This window comes from Eumetopias jubatus, unplaced genomic scaffold (genome assembly GCF_037043125.1).
Source record: "Eumetopias jubatus isolate StellerSeaLion01/CBP00866 unplaced genomic scaffold, mEumJub1_p1.0 scaffold_6, whole genome shotgun sequence".
NCBI lineage: Eukaryota > Metazoa > Chordata > Mammalia > Carnivora > Otariidae > Eumetopias > Eumetopias jubatus.
The window spans coordinates 23,073,618-23,094,342 of NW_028274812.1; the positions used below are offsets into that span (position 1 = coordinate 23,073,618).

Genomic DNA, 20,725 nt, shown 5'->3' on the forward strand with positions numbered 1-20,725 from the left:
CAATATAATTAAAATAACTTTTTTTACACCTTGAAACTTTCTTTTTTTTAATTTAATTTTATTATGTTATGTTAATCACCATACACTATATCATTAGTTTTTGATGTAGTGTTCCATGATTCGTTGTTTGTGTATAACACCTAGTGCTCCATTCAACATGTGCCCTCTCTAATACCCATCACCAGTCTAACCCATCCCCCCACCCCCCTCCCCTCTAGAACCTTCAATGGCCTTTTCTACTAATTCTGTCATCAGTGTCATTCCTGGGTCTGTGTCGATCCGTTAATTTTTCTCCTCTCTATGAGTCAGATTTTTCTGCTTTCTTGCATGTTTGGTAATTCTTTATTGGATGCTAGAATTTTACCTTGTTGGGTACTAGAGACTTTTGTATTCCTAAAAATATTCTTGAGCTTGGGCAAATAGTTTGGTCCTTTCAGATCTTGCTTTTAAGCTTTTGTTAGGTAGGACTAGGGCAGCATTTAGTCTAGGGTTAATCCCCACCTCCACCCCTGAACCCAAACTGAGACCCTTCTTAACACTCTAATTGATGGCTTCATAAATTATGAGGCTATCCACTCTGACTGTTGGGAATGGGCACTCTTCTTGGCCCTTTGTGAGTACTGGGCACTGTTCCCTCTCAAACTTTTAGTGGTGTTTCTCCTGTGTGTGGTTTCTTCATATATGTATGCTGGTCAGTATCCTATTGGATCCTTGATCTCTGGAGCTCTCTTTCTACAGTGCAGTCCTCACCAAGCTCTGTGTGTGATCTCCAGACACTTTAGGTTTCCAGCACTCCCATGTCCATTTCTTCAACTTGAGGAGATCACTGGTCTCTTCTTAAGTTTCCCCTTCTTGACCATGGTGAAAACTTTCTCTGGGTAGTAATCTGGGGTAATTTAGGACTCACCTCATTGGCTTCCCTTCTCTTGGGAATCCCTGTCATTTGTGTTGGGTGTCCAGTATGTTGAGAGCTGTTGTTTCATATTTGTTGTCTAGCTTTGTAGTGCTTTGCAGGCAGGAGAATAACTCTGGTGCCTGCTATTCCATGTTGATCCTGAGGCAGAGTCAAGGCCTATTTTAGTACTTATTTACTCATTTACATAATATTCATTAACCTGAAGAATTCAAGGCACTATTAGATAATCACTAAATAAAGGATTTAACCTAATGTACACACCTATCATAGGGAGTTAAGTTTGTGAAATCTTTGTTGAGAGAATGTGTTAGGAAGTATTTTCATAGCATGATGCAAAGTATTGCTGGCTCTTCCTTTTGGAAAACATTTATCCATTTTTAAATACTTAAACTAAAAGTTGTGTGACTTAAATTCAGTTGTGAATTTGTGAGATTTCAAAATAATGGCTTTTTCTTCTCTTATTTTCAATCTGACATTATTAAAAGCAGCCACATTGTGTGGTGGGGGAGGAGGGGAAAGACTTGTGACATGCATGAAATTTTAACCATTGCACAAAATGATAGGGTTTAGAAAATGTAAATAGCGTGGTTTGGACAAATCCACCTACTTTCTCCTATTTGTAAGAATCCAGGTTTCTTAAATTGATCTTAAATGATCACTTTGCTTTCACTAACCTCTCTGCATCTACAAGGGAAGAGAGTTTACATGTGTTGCATTTTTAATGATTTGTCTTATAGTGCTTCTGAGGTCATTCTGTGGTGGAATGCTATCAGATTTCAATCTCTCTCTCTCTCTCTCTCTCTCACACACACACACATACACACACACCCTTATGAAAACATAGACATCTTCCAGAGAATTTCCTGATGTTCTGTTCTTTGAATGTGATGACATTTGTTTACACAGGAAGCTAGACACTAGATTCTTTTCTTTGGAAACTGTGTCAGATACACATTTTCCTCATTGGTTTTTCTCAATATGGCATACATATGTACCACTTACATATTTAATGTCTGGGAGTCATGGAGACTGATGAAGAATTCTTGATATGAAGTGCTCTTATCGATCCACTTTAAATATTTAATGTTGAGAAAACATCCTCTTTCCTCCCCACTGATTTTTTTTTTTAATTATCCTTGGCGAACCATGGAACAGAAATCAGATTGAAGACAGACCTTAAACCTTACCTCTTGTGCCATATTTTGCATGTTTTTCCATCAGCTCGATACAGCCCCTAAAATTCCATCATATTTTCTTTGTCGTTTGGATTGGCATTCTTACTGGAAGCATGATAAATAATGTATAGCCCCAAGGATGTAGTCTATGTCTGTATGGGTTGCTAAATCAAATTTTTATGTTTGATTTAAAAAAAACACTGAACATTTAAAAAATTATATGTTTATTGAAAAAATTATATATCAATATTTACTTTTACCTGTCCTCTTAACGTAATACTTGCAATTGCTGTCAGAATGAAGCACAAATCAATTGCCAGAAACTGTGTTATGTGTCTTATTTACATAACCTCTAGCTCTCACCATAGCCTGCAGGATGGGTACTTTTATCTTCATGGGAGACATTAGGAAATCAGCCCAGAGATGCAAGTGATTTGTTCAAGATCACATCCCTGGTAAGAAGCAGAGCTGATGTCAAGTTAAGTTCTACTACGCTAACAGATTTAGCAACATATCCTAGGTTTGTCAACAGTGATGAATGTACTTAGTAGTAGTATTTAGTACATAAACTAGGTACTTCTAAAGTAAAGCACTTACTAAGAAACTTTTATTGAAAACCAAATATGGGCCAGATCCTGTTCTCGGGATGATGGATTGTAGAGATGAGTAAAGCTGACTTCTTTGCACTGAGGAGAGACACAGGGAGCAGGAGTTAGACCATAGTGTGCCAGCCTTGCTTTTGAAGTGTTCATGCACACAGTGCCTAGGGAGCATGAAGAGGGATACCTAGAATCTTTGGGGGAGTATGGTGGGGAGAAGTTTCTTAGACGGTGTCAAGGAAGAGATGGAGGTTTGAAGAAGTAGAAGGTGATGACCATGACTGTCTGACAAAAGTTAACTTCAGACTAGAGACCTAACCTTTGTCTACTTGTAGTTAAGGCTAACCCAGTCCCATTTACTGACTGAAGTACTCATTTGTACCTAGACTACCTTTCACATGTATTAAATTTGCCATTATGTACATTTGCCACCTGCTGCTAAGTACACCACATCGCTTTATTTCTTATATCTTAAAACACATATGTTATAAAAGACCTTGAACTGGGAGTTGGGTGGGATACAAAGATGAGTATAATTCACACTTCAAGGGCCTTCCATGTATTGAGGGAGAGAAGAACTGTATTCAGGTGTTTATGAAAGAAGGGAGCATGCAGAGAGCTTCATAAAAGGAACAGAAGTGTACTATGGTACACTGACAAAGGAATGATGACTACCAGCTAAGAGATTCATTTATTCATCCATCCAACCATTCATCCATCCATCCAACAGATATATACCGAGCATTTTTTACATATCAGGCTTTGTGGAAGAGCAGACACATGTGCTAGATCTTGTGTATAGTAGGTAGAGAGATCAAGATGGAGATGATGAGAGTTTGCCAAACAGAGCTCATGACTTGAACAAGGGCATAAAGATGGGAAACGGTCATGCTCAAGAATAATGACTAAGCCATCTTTTCTATAGCCTAAATTATTGGGATAGATGTCGTAGAAGATTAGGTTGGATAGACAGATAAGAACCAGATTCTGGAGGGTCATAAATGACAGTCCTGGAGATTGGAACTTGGTGGGAATTGGGGAGTCACTGAAAGTTTTTGAGCAGGTGAACAATAAGATTAGAGATATTGTTTTGGGAAGCTTCCTGTGCCAGCCATGGTGTGTGAGTTAAGTCGGTGGGGGAGGAGCCTTGGAGATAGGGAGACACCCCTATAGCTCTCCATTAGCCCCCATTACCCCAGGCAGTTTGCCCAAATGACTCCACAGGTTTGGGGCCACTGGTCACTCCCCCTGTCCATGGCTGTTTTCCTCCACCTGGTGGGCTTTGTGGCCTTGTGCATAGCTTTCATCCTGGGAATCACTTTGGCCTCTAGTCCCATAGTACCTGTAGTCCCACCAGTCCTACAGAGGCTTTGTTTCTAGGGATGGTTTCAGTTCATTAAGATGATGACTGTAACACCCTCTGTTTAATTTATATGTACACATTGAAAGTATTATTCTTAAATAAATAGAAATTATGGGACCTTGCTACAGTATTTGGGGTGCTTCTTATTAGAATATTGATATGAAATGTTGCCCTCATTATAACATTGTTTCTCTGGAAAAATAAAGTTTGATTCACATAATTTTAACTTACAGGGATTTCCCAGGACCCTGTCCAGCCCCAAGTTGGCATTCTTGCCTGTCTTTGATGATACACATGTCTGTTAGTCTTCCTTCTAGCTGCCCACTTTAGCCCAGCTTTATGAGGCACTCTGCTTTCAAGATATCTTGATCTAGATGCACTGGTCATCCTCAATGCAAATTAAATATGGAGTGTACTCCGGGCATGCAAACTGAGTTTCATATTTGCTTAAATTAAACATGAAGGCAGGATGGCCTCAGCTGACCTTCCCAGCATACAGTTCTCAATTTCTCTATTCAAAAGTACAAAGTACTAGCCAAGTTGACTTCTTCTTGCTCACCCACTATTTCCCGCCTCTAAGCTATTGGTTCATTGTTCCATCTCCATGGATTGCTTTCCCCTCTAATAACTGTTTTTAAAAGACTTCTAACTCGTCAAGGTCCGTGTCTAATACCACTGTCCTTCATTCAGCCATCCGTCATTACTCCAACCACAAATACAATTTTTCCTCCTTTGGATTATTCTTGTAGTACTTGTTATAGACTAAGAGCTGAGGCATTGCAGTGGGACATACCTGGTTATAATGTCCACTCCTTACAATCTGTGTGACCCTGGATAAGTTACATAACCACTATAAGCCTCATCTGTAAAATGGGAGTAATACCACTTACCTCCTAGGATTGTTTTGATGGTTAAATGAGATAATGTATGCAAAAGGCTTAGCATTGGGTTATCTGTCCCATGATATGTATTCAGAACACGTGAGCAATTTTTATGTCTTCTCTGGGAATAAGCATTGTATTTTATTTATCTTTGTGAGCTTTTCCCTAAAGCCTACCTCTAAAAGAGCCTAGCATAGTGTTTCAAATATAATAAATATTCCATTAATATTTCTTTGAGGAAGGAACTAAATTTGGTTTTTAGGTTGCAGAATTAATCCCCGAAAAAGGGATTTATTGAAAAAGTGACACATTCTGATTTGCCAAGGAAAGTCCCAGTATTAAGTATTAATAGCGCCCCCTTTTGCTCTGAAAAATGCAATGGTTTGGATAATAAATTTTATGGGCACCCTATTTATGGAATATTTGCAGTTTGGAATTGTTCATGGTACTCTTCCAATTGTATTGTTATTTATATTTCATATAGATATATTTTCTCTTAAAGGAGATTGTAAGCTACTTGAGAATACAAACCATTTCATATCTTATTTCTCCAAACTCTACTGAGTGTGCTGGGAGTACTAACAGTATGTTGGGATGAGGGCACATCTACAAAACAGTGACCCAATAGGTGCTAAGGTCCTAATGGTATTGACCATGATCTAAAAGCTGCCTTTTTAATGAAACCATTAATGTATAGATATATTAAACTATATGCAAGTGGAGAATAGTAGTTTTAACTTATGATGGGAGGTTTGTCCACCAGACAGAATTTCTCTAGGGCAGAGCTCATGTCTGTTTATTTCCCAGTGTAGACCAGAGACCAAACACAGCACCTAAAATATGGTATGTACTCAATACATACTTGTTGAACAAATGAGTGATTGGTGAGGATTTGGGCATCTCACGTAAGTTGTGTGTCATCAATCTCTACCAAATTCCTCTTAGATGCTTTGTAGATGGCATAATAAAATATATCTAGAGTCTAAAGAGCTCTAGTATGCCTGAAAATGAACTCAGAAAGTTTATGAAAGAATAGAGCTAGGTCAGGAGACACCTGGCCTTCTCAGACCTATTCTGGAAACTGTTCCCATGTAGCCTTTTTTTCTGAATAAGCTCTGCTTCCAGAAGTAAAGTTGAAGATGTCTTTCTGTAAAACTTTGCCCTACTTGATCAGAGAGCAAGTGAAGGACAAATGAAGGCATGGCCCCTTTTCCTCTCCCTTCTTGTCTTCCCACTAAGGGAAGAGCAAGTTCTGTGCGAAAGCTTCCTGTTTTAGGTGGAGGGGCACCTGGCTTTTTACCATTATAGTCTCTGAGGCTTGTTGGAATCTCTGAGGATGGGGAGGAGTTGGAGGGCTCCTTTAAAAGGAACACTGGTGTTACTTGTTTCCCTTTCCCTGCATGGAGAGTACAGGCTATACCCTGTAGGCTGGGGCTGGCTAGGAGAAGTGACACAAGGTCACCTACCATGCTTATCTTGCTTCTCTGGCTCCTTATTTCCCTAAGGATGCCTGCTGGCCCTTGCCAACCCACATAATTCCTCTTCTGTTTACAACACATCTTATTCAGTTACCTGGTGTACATTTTGCATATAGTTTATCTTAAAGGATGGATACCTCACAATCTAGCATCATACAAAGTGACATTCAGTTAGTACAATGTTAAGAAATTTTGTTGAGTATGTGTTTCTTCTTTTTGTTCTTTATTTTTTGGACAAGGGCTGAAATTTTGTAGTCAAATTTAAAGGACTGATGTTCTCCATTCATCTTTCTCAAGTCTATTCAAAATAATTTCCTAGCACTTACCCTGTGGTGATTCCTTCAGCCTTTCTAACCACGCTGAGATGAAGTGGCCTTATATTCAGGCAAATGTTCTTATTAGGTTGCCCTAATTTCTTAGAAGAACGTCAGCTTTGTCCTTGTCCCATTAACCATCTGTCTTAATCACTCGGGCTGCTATAAGAGAAGTACCAGAGCCTGGCATAAACAACAAACATTTATTTCTCACGGTTCTGGAGTCTGGAAGTCCCAGGTCAGAGTGCCAGCATGGTTGAGTTCTTGGTGAAGGCCTTCTTTCTGGTTTACAGATGGCCAACTTACTGTATCCTCTCATGGCAGAGAGAGAACGGGAGGATGCAAGTTCTCCCGTCTTATAAGGGCATTAATCCCAGCATGAGGGCTCCACCCTCATGACCTAATTACCTCCCAAAGACTCCATCTCCCAGTGGAACTTAGGATTTCAACTTATGAATTTGGGGAGTGGGGGAGGTCACAAACAGTCCATCACATAAATTCACACGAAGTCTAGATGTTCATTTTTCAGTGGGTTCTTGGATACTGCTCTTCCTCATGTGTTCACCGTGCCACTCCACACATTTTCATTATCTTGCTGGTCCCAAAGGGACCAGAACTGTGTACCTTGATATTCAAAAATATCAAGCTGGATCAGGAGAGTGTGAACCTGTTGTTCTCTATAAACTTCCAAAACTCAGCCTCTGTGGGACAATCAATCTGGTTCTGTATTGATGCAATTTTTGAATGAGTGGCCGGACCACCACCATATGTAGTATTCATTTATAATTATTCCCAAGTCCTTTGAGCTCTTCACCACTAAGACATGATTGTTAAAGTTGTGAACAAATCTTCCCATTAGAATTTATACATGTTGGGTAAGAATAAACCAGTATTGTGCTTCCGGGTGCAATTAAAATTTGAACTGGAGTTCACTGCACTCATTGCAAACTGGCTCACAGATGTCATAAAATAATCAAAAGTGATTGTGAAAACAGGTAAAAAAATAGCTTTTGATATTCATGCTTAAGAGCTCTGTCCACTTAGAAGTTGAAACCCTTAGGAGTTCAACAAAGGTTGATATGAGAATGAGAGACTTGGGGCGCCTGGGTGGCTCAGTCGTTAAGCATCTGCCTTCGGCTCAGGTCATGATCCCAGGGTCCTGGGATCGAGCCCCACATCGGGCTCCCTGCTCCATGGGAAACCTGCTTCTCCCTCTCCCACTCCCCCTGCTTGTGTTCCCTCTAGCTGTGTCTCTCTCTGTCAAATAAATAAAATTAAAAAAAGAAAGAAAGAAAGAAAGAAAAGGAAAGAAAGAAAGAAAGAAAATGAGAAACTTTGGTTCCTTTTCCAGTCCTTCCAGGCTCCCATCCTTGAGGACGTGGGTTAATGAAGGGCAGCATTCCACACACAGGGTGCCAAAGAAGAGAGGTTCCTTCTCTGCGATTTGGGCAGCTCTTGATTGGAAGGGAAGAATCACTTCATTGTTCTCTCTCCTGTCTATGCTCTGTCCTGATATTGGCCACCTATGGGGTGAAGGTAACTACTGCGTTTATTTTCAGTATAGGCGTCTGCGGTCGCTTGAGTTTAGGAAGGATTTCTTCTCTTTGTGTTCCAAGTGACGTGTGTGTGTGTGCACTCATGTGTAGCTGGTGCTTTTGCCTCCGTGCCAGTTACAGCTGTGCAAGATCCAGACAGCAGCTGTTTCACACTTCATCCTAAGTCTTTGTGCCCACGTAGTGTAGGTGAAGTCTTTTTTTACCCTCTTTTTCAACTAATTATATGCCTTGCCTGTGCAACTGTTATTATTTCACCAGCATCTGCGAAACCGAGGTCATTTCTCTTTTAAAATATAGTCAGAAAAATAGCAGAAATAAGCCTGTTTCGAGAGCTTGTGTGGTGAAGCAATTCCACTAAAGGAAAGCGATTCTCTGGATTTGAGCAGAAAGCATGGCATTTTATCACCTGAAACTTCTAGGTGATGAGGAAACACTGGCATATGGGCTTACTTTTTGAATGGAGTTTAAACTTATACTTGATAGGTTTCTTTTAGTAAGAATTAAATACACTAACAATCTTGACTTGGTCAAATGCAGACGTCTAAAAAGTACTTCACCTACTACAAAGGTTCGTATGATGGCTTTAAAAGACCATGCATTCATTCTTGGTATACTTTAGTGACTTTACTTACAACAAGAATTTTAAGTGTCTTTTTCATCCATGCATTTGATTAGTTTTTAAACTTAACTGATAATTAAAACCACTTAGATATTAAAGCATCAACATCAGAGTTTTATGTTGTAGAGTCTTACTTAGCTACAGAAACATGACAGGACTTTACCTCTTAGTATTATAAAAGTGTAGAATTCTCTAGTAAATTAAACAGCAAGTGGACTCTGTCATGTTTTATCTCTCCTTTATGTATTGCTAGTGAATTTTGTCTCTGTAATATTCCCTTATTATGGGGTGATTCTTTTTTTTTGAAACTTAGGGTTTTGCTTATGATGCTTTTATTTTTTCTTTTGATGATGTAGTTTTTCATCCTTCATACTGGGTTTGGGTATATTAGGAAAAGGAACAGAAGCAGTGAATCAGTGAAGTTTAAGTGAATTAGATCTAAATACTATATACTTTACATATAGTTCTTTTTTTCCCCCTTCATATCTATGTGGCCAAGACTTGGGTGTACTTGTGGTTCCTTTAGGAAGTATCTTTGAAGTTTCTATTATAAGCGTGGCAGAGCCTGACTGGCTGTTCACCAAACCTGCATCCTGTTCTTCTGGGGCCCATAGTTAGATTGCATTTCACAATCTCTCCTGCAGTTAGTGAACCATGTGGCTGAGTCTTAGTGGATGGAATGTGAGTGGAAATGCTGTGTGCCTCATTAGTGCCTGACTCCTAAAACCCTCCCAAGGATGACCCTCCATGTCTTCCCCCTCTTGCCAGCTTGAAGCCGGGTAATCATGGTGGCCTCGGAATCCTTGTTGTAGTTGGTGGGCCATAGGGGCTTGGGTTCTTGGATTGAGGGGAGGCATCCATCAGGACTCTTTTGTACTGCTATTGTGAATAAGCAACTATGCATTTTAGATTTTGTTTGCTACGGCAGCTAATAGTAACACATTAACAAAATACAGATAGAATTCCAGCCTCCAAAAGCCTCCCATTCTAGTCTGAGAGATAAGTACATCAAAACGATGGCACATTGTGATGAATCATTAGTAGGGGATCACAGAAGACTTGGGATACCTCAGGGAGGAAGGATATACTTAGACTTAAAGATGAATAACAATAAACCAGATACCTCCCTGTATCTGTGAAGTATCAAAATCCTAAGTTAGAACTTAAGTCATGACACAGAAAGCCTGTGGTGAAGATACCTATAAAACAGTGACTGAGAAGGGCTGTGAATGTAGCATTCAGATCTTCCCATGACCTAGTGATTTCCATTTTAATATTATTTCCATATATGTGGATTCATTTAATTCTTAAAATATCTAAGGAAGGTAGCAGGGCAGGAATTACGATGTCCATTTTACAGGTGGAGAAACCAAGGCCCACTAATTTTAAGTGATTTATCCAGAGCTACATAAACAGGGGAGCTGAGTTAGTGTGCTGAAGGAGAGGGGCCATGGATCAGTGGGAATATTGGGGTTCCCAAGTAAAAGACAATTAGTTTAAAATCCTCTTTCCGACATTTACTATCTGTTTGGCCTTTGGCCTTATCGAACCTTCTCAGCTGGAAAAAAGTTATGTTTCAATGTTCTCATGAGAATTCAGTGAAATAACGTATTTTAAAGTGTACTGGTACTTCTGTAGCCCAGTGTTCTTTTCATGTTATCCTATAGCTGTGGCTCTCTGTGCCCCTCGTTCTCACTTTCTTTGATACTGGCCACTGCTTTAGTGCCTAGTTGGTGAGCTTTAGTGCCGATCTGCAGACATCATCCGAACAGTATGGAAGGGCAGGCTGAGCCACTGTATGAGCCATCTGGCCGGCCCTTGTGTATGCCTGTGGTTCTCCACGCCACACAGTGAAGGTGCTCCTGCCCGCCTCAGTCTGTTCAAAGTGGGGAGGCTTCTCCATAATGATCACTATGTAACCAGTCTTTGTCAAACAATGCTACTATTTACTCGTTAACATGAAGCAGCAAAGGATATGATGGCTCTAAAGCTATTGTTTGGTAGAGATGACAATTTCTGTTTGGATTGCCTGTAGTTAACTCAGGGAGAGACACTCAGTACTCAAACAGAAGGATATTTCCAGTTTGGGGAAAGAGAACCAGTTCTTTAAATTCTTTCTGTAGACATTAATACTTTCCATGCACTTTTTGGAACTTTTCTTCCTAAATCTCCTAAATTCTCCCTTTTCTTCTCCTTATCGTCTCTCAGGATATTGAAAGGAAGCCACTTGTAAGATTTTATCTTACGGTTTTAAATTTAATTGAAATTTGAAAAATGGAAAAATTTGAAATTGAAAAGCAAGTTGAAATCTTTCTCATCAAATAGATGCTCTAAGTATTAAGAAAATGTGTTCTTTTTATAAATTTTCATATATAAATTTATTCATTATGATCAGTCATGCCTTTCTTATCTCTAAGCATATTGGGTATATATAAAAATGAAGGCCAAATACTTAGATGCTTGAGGTGAGTCTCTTGGAAAGGACTCAAATGTTTCATAGAGAAACGTAAATCAAGGGGAGCTGCCATCTGGCAATTGGAATGCCACCTTATTAAACTCGAATTCTGCACTTTGTATGGTAGAGGCAGAGGTGCCATTTAATAATGACTAATATATCATCAATGTTCATTGAAGGTTGATAAGTATCTAAAAATTGCAGTAATGGAGACACACTTCTGCAGCTGAATGTGGTGACATTTTCTCTCCTAGGTTCTGTGCCTCAATTATTTGTGAGTGCTTAAGACAGTTTTTTCACACCAGTCAAATGCAGACATTTTCCAAGTTGGTTTTTTTTTTTTTTTTTTTTTTTTGCTGCCATCCAGTTGTGTTGCAACCCAGACACTAAGTCTGAAGAAAAGGGAAAATATTTGCTGCTTAATCAGACTTCTGGGAAAGTTCTTGGGCAACAACAAGGTTTTTAACATATTGGGGGGGGAGGGGTGGAAATTGACTTTAGCTGTTTGACCTGCATTTGAAGAGAAGCCATTATTCATTGACATTAAGTGATAGGTGGATTTTCTTTTGTTTTTGTTTTTTTTTTTTAAGATTTTATTTATTTATTTGACAGAGAGAGACACAGCGAGAGGGGGAACACAGTTGCAGGGGGAGTGGGAGAGGGAGAAGCAGGCTCCCCACTGAGCAGGGAGCCCGATGCAGGGCTCGATCCCAGGACCCTGGGATCATGACCTGAGCCAAAAGCAGACGTTTAACGACTGAGCCACTCAGGTGCCCCAGATAGGTGGATTTTCATGTACAAGGTGAAGGTGAATAAATTTCAGACTAATCAGTGGGTCTGGGTCAGGGGCTGAGTGTCAGGGGCTTGGCCTTGATGTATCATTCCTTACTAGCCTGCAAGGGGACTGTTCTCTCCTGCTAACCAGGTCTTAGCCCAGAGGTTTCCCCACTTTCTGATGTCACTAGTTTGCCCCTCTACCACCCTGAACTTCAGCTACAGTTTCAGCTTGCACGATAGGAAGCCAACTGACAGAGCTCTGATGTTTGGAACTTTGATAATTTTTTTGGCAGGGTGGGGTGGGGTGGGATTGCTTTTAGCAAGTGTTAATTTTCCAACTAATTAGTTGATTTTGAAACCAACCACTAGTGACCAGAAATTCATTAATTTTCAGTTACTATTCTATAGGGTCAGAGGACACAATGCTCAAAAAGATAATGCCTGATGCATTCTCTCTCTCCTTTTTCTTGGTGTTTTAGTCCCTCATGGAAGCATGTCTCTCCCTGAAGTTGACAAGATTCATATTCCCATGTGCTTTTTGAGAGACTTAGGTGCTCCTCGTGGGCTGCTCTGGGGACCTGGATGACTTTCTTTTCTTTCTTTCATTTCTTTCCAAGAAATGAGTTATATTTTATGGCTAATCATTTCATATATATATATATATATATATATATATATATATATATAATGCACACATACAGAAATTCTTACATCGATACTCTATTTAATAATTTTTACTTTATAAAAAACAATAAAAACAGGGTCCTGAGATTGAGCTCCAAATTGGGCTCTGTGCTCAGCTGGGAATCTGCTTAAGGGTTCTCTCTCTCTCCTTCCCTCTGTCCCTCCACCTGCTTGCTCATCTCTCCCTCTCTAAAATAAATAAATAAATCTTTAAAAAAATTGTAGGGAATCACTGACACCTTTAAAAACTCTTAAATATTCATTTTTGCTTAGTGATACTTAGTCTATAAAAATGATAGGGCTCTGCCTTTAAACACACATAGCACATTTACCCTAAGCTTTTTTTTTTTTTAATGTTTTGACCGTGGCCTTTTTGACTGTTGTCATCCCTTCTCTTCAAAGGTATTAACAATAAGATCCATTTTTTCCCCCCAGAAACTGGAGAGAAGTGAATAGGAGGGCAGTGTAGTGAATAAGGTTGTTGGAAACCTTACTTCAGTATCTGCTATCATGACTTGTTTCATAAAATAGATTTTCCTTTTTTTTTTTTCATAAAGAGAAGGGGACGGAGGGTGGAACTCCTTACTTATAAGAAAAAAAGTAAGAGAAAAGAAACAATACGGGCATAGTACTCAGAACCCAAAAACATAAGCACATCATATGGAAAACATTTATAAATAGTACCTCCTCACCAACGGTTTACTATAAATGGAGGGTGTTCATATTCTTGTCAGCTTATTTTCTCTGACAAAAACATCTCAAAGAAAATTTCAAATGACTATATTGTTATTTGGTTTGATTTCTATGAGACACAAGATAGAGTAAAATAGTTAACACTTGAAAATTCTGGAGAGGGAATTTTTATTTTTTTTATGTTTTTAGGCATTGACTAAACTTGATCTACACAAATGAATCCAAATTGAATTAAAATGTTTAGTTCTAAATTGTTTCACAATTTGACATGGAACAAAGGAAAGAGTTGTTAACTCATCAAAAGTAATACATTTGAAATACTTTCTTCAAAAGGACAGTAATTGGGACTTTAAGCTAAAATGGGCACAAATCATTTAGACAGTGAATTGAGATGATGTCACCCAACATTGTAAACAAAGGGCTATTCCGGAATGACAGTTTTCCTGTTGTGTACGTATGTGCTTGCTGTGCCCGAAGAGTATGTACATCTATGTGTGGAAAATCCTTCCCTTTGTTTCTGATGTTGTCAAGAGGAGTGTTATAAATAATTCTGAATTGAGCTTCTCAGTAATAGTAGGCAGTGTCTGTCAAACATGAAAGAAGATTTTCATCCTGAGAAGCCACGAGAAGTTTTCTCTTCCTTTGATTTGGTGGTGAAGAGAGGAAGTCAGGAATCTCTTTTGTCATTGATACTAGGGGGAGAGGGGCCAGCCTCATGAAGAATCTGACACACAGAGGGGAGAGAGTCAAAAGAATCTCAATAAAAGAAACCAAATCCTGAAGCTTTCATAGGTCTCTGGATCAAGCTTGGCCCGAAAGCACACTACCCCTGGACTACTGAGAATCGTGAGTCAACAATGTTAACCTTATTGCCGTAGAGAGTTTGGGTCAGGTTCTCTGTTCTTTACTATCAAAGACATCACACAAATGCCACGATTAAAACACCTTGGTTGGGGGGCGCCTCGGCGTCTGCCTTCGGCTCAGGTCATGATCCCAGGGTCCTGGGATTGAGCCCCACATTGGGCTCCTGGCTCAGTGGGGAGCCTGCTTCTCCCTCTCCCTCTGCCTGCCACTCCCCCTGCTCATGCTTTCTCTCTCTCTCTCTGTATCTCCGTGTCTTGAATAAATGAATAAAATCTTAAAAAAAACAATACACCTTGGTTGGGGTTTCCCACTTCTTAGATCTACCTGCATGCCCATGAAGAAGGCGTGACACTGAGGGAAGCTGAAGTTTGTACCGTTTTTCACCTGGATTCCATTTTTTTGCCTCCCTTATTCTCTCAAAATGGGCTGACCTTGATGAACCATTCAGCAGACCCATTAGTCTATTGTGTAAACGTTTTCTGACTGGTTACTGTGTTGGTAGAATTTACTCAGGGCACTCGGGGAAGTAGGAAGTATTAGGGCTCAGGCCTTCAAATGTCTTCTGTTTTAGTTTCTTCAGCAAAAAGCTGCTTTGTTCATTAGTATCCACAACGACAATATCTACTATTTGGTGATTTAAAATTGACAGCTGATTTTCGTATGTCATCTCAATTGTTGGCTTACTAATAGAGGGGTAGAAAAGTGGGGCCAGCATCTTTATTCCCATTTTACATATGAGGAAATTCGAGCTTAGATAAAGGAAGGGAAGCCACTCAAGGTCAATCCACGGGAGAGGGGGATCTTAAACCTGTGTCTTCTGCCCGCAAATCCCACACATGCTCTCTCAAAACTGGTTTGTAGGCTCCATTTGGTCCACAAAAGGAGCCTTGTATTGGGAGACAGGAGACCAGGGAGCTGCCCGCTGATTTTGTGATCCATGAAATACTATTGTGACAATGGTGTAGCCTCTCTGAGCCTCGATTTCCTCAGGCTCTTCTTACATTAGGAGGATATTATGAGGGTGAAATGATAAGCTTTGAAAAATAACATAATGTACATATGCCAGGTAATATTCAAACATTTTCTTCTCTATATTGGATTGCTACTTATCAATTCAAAGAAGTATTATAATCTGCCTATTCAAATAATTTACACCCATGTTAAAATCAGAGAGCAGATGCTGCGATAAAATTAGTTCTGGCCCTTTGTCTAAGGCCCTTAATGAAATCAGCACAAGCCTGATAAATTAAACAATATGATAAAATATTTAATTTTGCAGTCTTCTCTGTGTTCTCATTTGCTCAATTGCTTTTGCTTATTTTTCTCTACTTTTGTTTGTTTTGACGAGAATTTGTGCTAAGGAAGAATTCTTAATGAGATTTTTAAAGCAAATTCTTTGCTCTTCAGTGATGTATCAGAGAGGATGAAAGTGAGATATAACAAATATACAATATAACAACATCAGTAAAAGGGAGTCAGTGAGTTAAGACCACTTGTGGGATGGCAGATTTTGGCAAACTGCTCTTAAAGCTGAAACAAAAGCATATATTTTTTTATTTCTTATAATGTTTGTCAAGGTGAATTATTTCTGGCTGCATTAGTTAAATTGTGTTCTTCAAATTATTTATATGGGTGTGAAGAATGTAGAAATTAGGCCAGTATGTCCATATTGGATATTGGTCAATGTTGACTGAAACCCAAAATTAGGAATCCCACACATTCTGTAGCATCTGGATTTATTTGAAAACAAAGATCAAATTAAATCACATATAATTGGTTAATCAAAATGTCACTAAAGATGGTTTTTAGACTCTTAATTCATTGTTTAAAATTTTAGTAACATTTAGAATAGTTGATGCTTAGAAGTAGAGGTTGATTTAAGACTTGAAATACTTTCTGATCAAACGGATTCTAAACTTGCTCAAGTACATGTGTCCAAATCTGATTTTATACCTTATGGATGTTCAACAAATAAAAAACATTCATCCAACCCCCTCAGTACACCATACAGGATTTGTGTGTAGATCTGCCAATGTAAGTTATCTCTGTCCAAGAATATGTCAGATGCATTTACCATGTCTGCCACTGAGCCTTGACAGTAGCTGGAAATTTGACCATGTCTCAAAGATAATATAATTTGAGCATATTATTTCCATATTATTCATATGCAATTCCTTAGAGAAGGAAAAATAATTAATGTTTCTCTTGAGTTGTGTTATATGTACCTTTGCTGTTATATTTATGAAATCCTTTCTTTTCTTGGAATCAATACAGGTGAAAACAGAGGGAAAAGACAAATATTTGGGGAGTTTCCACATTACTTTTTATATTCCTGGAACCAATTAGTTTTCAAAATTGTGCTGCCCAAACACTATTGAAGTATTCAAATAGATTTAATTTTAGAAACAGTTCCCAGAGACATTTATTATGTCTTTTGTTATCATTCCCATTATTGAGGTGTGCATGTATGTGTGTACATATTAGTAAGTGTGAGTACGAGACAATAGGAAACAAAAGTAGGAATAGTACTTGAGGCAAGAAATGATGTTACTGTCAAAATACATGCCAGGAAGGCCTGTGTACTTCCTAGAGGAAGGCCCTAAATTTAGAACTTAGCTTTCTAGCAGCCATCCTAAAGAGGAACACTAAATAGGCTTAAAATGTAGTGTCTATAAAACCAGTTTTCTTTTCTTTGTTTTTTTTTTTTAAGATTTTATTTATTTATTTGACAGAGAGAGAGACACAGTGAGAGAGGGAACACAAGCAGGGGGAGTGGGGGAGGGAGAAGCAGGCTTCCCGCGGAGCAGGGAGCCCGATGCAGGGCTGGATCCCAGGACCCTGGGATCGTGACCTGAGCCAAAGGCAGATGCTTAACGACTGAGCCACACAGGCGCCCCTATAAAACCAGTTTTCAGTAAAAATAAAATTCATCTTGATACTGACAACACATAAGTTTCTTCCACATGTCGTCACCTTTGACAATTAAAAATTATAAATCACACAACTCTTTAATTGCTAAATAAATTAGAATAGACACCTTGCCTTGTCTATAGTAGCCAGCAACGCATAGCAGTGCATATTTTAGTAGCCATTAAATTGGGGGAAAAATGTGGCATAGAATCATCATCAATTTTCTTCGATAATTTATTGATTAAAACATTGAAAAAAATCACCTCAATCACTAATGATACCATAAAAAGTGAATATCTAGGCCACCAGTAATATTTTCTAAATGTTGACAGAATGAAACACAGCATGACTATTGCAGTATTCTGCTTTAGGTAGTAATATAGAATTATGAGATACAGTATCTTTGATTGCTAAATCTCTTCCTCACTGAATACCCCCTTGATCTCATTATCTTTTTAAAAATAAATTTATCAAGTACCTACTATGATAGACATCCTGGTTACAACAACCATGGTTGGGAGGAATTTTTTTTTTTTTTAAGATTTTATTTATTTATTTGACAGAGACAGAGACAGCGAGAGCAGGAACACAAGCAGTGGGAGTGTGAGAGGGAGAAGCAGGCTTCCCGCCGAGGAGGGAGCCCGATGTGGGACTCGATCCCAGGACCCTGGGATCATGACCTGAGCCGAAGGCAGACGCTTAACGACTGAGCCACCCAGGCACCCTGGGAGGAATTTTTGTTTTCATTTTCTGAATGAAGAAAGAAGGATAACAAAACACTAAATAAATTGTCCAAGATTTCATAGCTGCCAGGTATTAGAACTGGCACAGGAGTATGGATTTTCTGATTCAAATTCTAGTGTTCTTTCCATGACATCTTTTATCCCTCGTCTCAACAATTTCAGGTGCTTTTGTAAAACTTAAATTATCATGTTAGTCTGCTCAGTATAAAAGAGACCTCTTCAGCTGTGGTTTTGAAAAAACAGTAAAAAAAAGAAGTATACAAATTTTTTTTAATTGTCTTAAATCTCCTGTTCATGAAGAGTGACTTATAGTTCATCAGCCTCAGAGTTTTATTGAAAAATAAAAGATAAATGTAATCTCTTACTGTATTATTAGATATGATAATATCATATTATTTGGATATATTTATCAACTTAGATACATTTTGCATATATTCTGGTGTAAAACCCTCTTTTTAAATAGTCTAATAACAAATAGTATTCTTCCTAAGACTGTTAAATACATTAAGAACTCAGGACAAATGGATGTTTAAACTCATGAAGCTTTCACCAACTCTATCTCCCTCTCCTACCCCTCATCAGATGACCAGCCTTCTACTTTTCTGAGCAGATTAAAAACATCTTCAGGGAATTTCTCCTTTTTTTTCCCTCTCTCTCTCTGTTTAAAGGGTTCTCTTGCTTCATTATTTCTTCTGTCCTTCCAGTCTAAAACAGAAAAGTTTCCATTTTTTCTTCTGAAATTGATCCCTTAATCTATGCTTTTTGAGTTTCCTTCTCTTTCCCACTTTTCCAAGAGTTTATTCCACTATTATCTTATTACATGGATCTTTCCGCCTTAGCTTCTTATCTCCCTTGTCTTAAAACAACTTCTCAATCTTGATTTTTTTTTTCAGGCTCCATATTTGTAGAAATTTGCTCAAAAAGGGATGGAAAGAGATGAGCTATTAAGTATGAACTTTCTAAATTATCTCTGTGATTGTGGCAGTCTGCTCAGAACCTCTGCTGGCTCTCATTATCTACCAAATAAAGTTCCTTTATAGTCCACCACCACCTTTCCTTCTCAGCCCGTATTCCATTACCTCAGTATGTCAAATAGTCCAGTCACTGTTTCTTCAACATCCCTTGCTCTTCTCTCTTGAACAGTATGTTCACATTAAATGCCTTTTCTCTGCATCTCTACTTGCCAAATCCTAGCCTTTCAGGGCCTAAGACCATGTTCTTAAAGACAGCTTTCCTGAACTATCTTTTGTTTCTGTGCATCCATAATACCATTTTATGCCTCTGTTGCTTGTGTAGCTTGTTTATATGGTTTTCTTGTCTAGTAGACAGTCAGCTCTTTGAAGGCAGGAATCTTATCTTACTTATCTTTGAATTCCACACCTGGACATTATTCTTAATTCAGTTTTTCTTGGTAAGTTTCATTGAAGTTGATCTAAATTTCATATATTATATAATATATATTTTACATAATATATATGATATTTAAATTACATATATATTGTAAATAAAACAGTAATATCTGGATTCAAATTCAAATAAATATGACATTTACATTCCAATAATATTTTATTTCATTTCATTCATTAGTTTATAAAAGCTTTGGAAAAAATGTCATTTGATTGAGTGCAAGGGCCTATGGATGGAATTCTGGAATTATCTGACAGAGTTTACCCAAGAGGATCTTATAAACACCTGCTTGAAACTTCAGTATTTTTCTAGCCTTAAACTTTGTGGGCAATGATACAATCCAAGATGGGGCTGAAAATATGAATGCCATTCAGAGTTTATCAAAGTGTCAGGGGAGTACCTGAATAACCACATAGCATAGGTAATTTTAAAGGTTTTCTGGTTACTTCCTTTGGGTAAAACATGGCTTCTATTTGAACCACGTACCTCTGTTGAGGCTTACTTGGTTGTTCAAGCCCTTTTTGATCATGAGCTTTCTTGAACTCCAATAGTAACTGAGTGAGGTTCAGGATATTCTGAAGTCTGTGTGCTTTGCTGATCCAGGGACAGTGCTAAATCAAGATGTGCTCTTTGACTTACTGAAGTTGTATACCTCTACACTGACACATGGGTCAATTTCCTCACTCTGTAAGAATTTTCAAGAGAGGAGATAGAATTGATTATTTCAGCTGCTTATTATTAGAGGCAGACAGGGCGCATCTGGTTAGGTTATATATATATGTCATAGGCCTTGCCTTGATTTCTTTCTTCAGGGATCTTTATTGTCGGTAGAGCTAATGTAGGAAGACTGAAGATGATTTTTTTCACCTCACACCTGAGAATTGGTTGTAGCATGAGATATGAAATGCAATTCAGATTTTCATCTATGCATTCATTTCTTTTGGTATTATTTCCATTGACATGGGAGGGTCTACTGTGAGAGATGGATTTTCCTTCAGGCAAGGTCAGCCTGTTTTATGCATACTTATAAAATAATGCATATTTTACGATTTGTTTTCTCCATTCTCTTTGTTCTCATAATCCGAAATTAACATTGGCCTTTATGCTAATCTTGGCACATCCAAGAGTGAAAGGAAAATTGGAGAAGGAATCATTACTTTACTTACGTATATCTGTAGCAACCAAAGAATAAGCATAAGCACTGAAAAAGGTAAAACTTGAGAACACAATATATTGGAATTATGACTTTGTTGTTGTATTTCTTATTAGAGTATAGTAGCCAAATAGTCCT

The 20,725-nt window shown here is 38.4% G+C and overlaps 1 protein-coding gene across 4 annotated transcripts in view; it reads left to right on the plus strand.

The window, feature by feature from the left end:
* Positions 1-20,725, plus strand: part of HIVEP2 (HIVEP zinc finger 2) — a 205,112-nt gene that overhangs the window by 144,370 nt on the left and 40,017 nt on the right. Inside the window, exon 3 of one of the 4 annotated variants that reach the window (XM_028121383.2) lies at positions 14,207-14,356. The exons of the other annotated variants lie outside the window; for them this stretch is intronic. The gene's annotated coding sequence lies outside the window, so the exon portion shown is untranslated. The remainder of the gene's footprint in view (positions 1-14,206; positions 14,357-20,725) is intronic. 4 annotated transcript variants of the gene reach the window in all.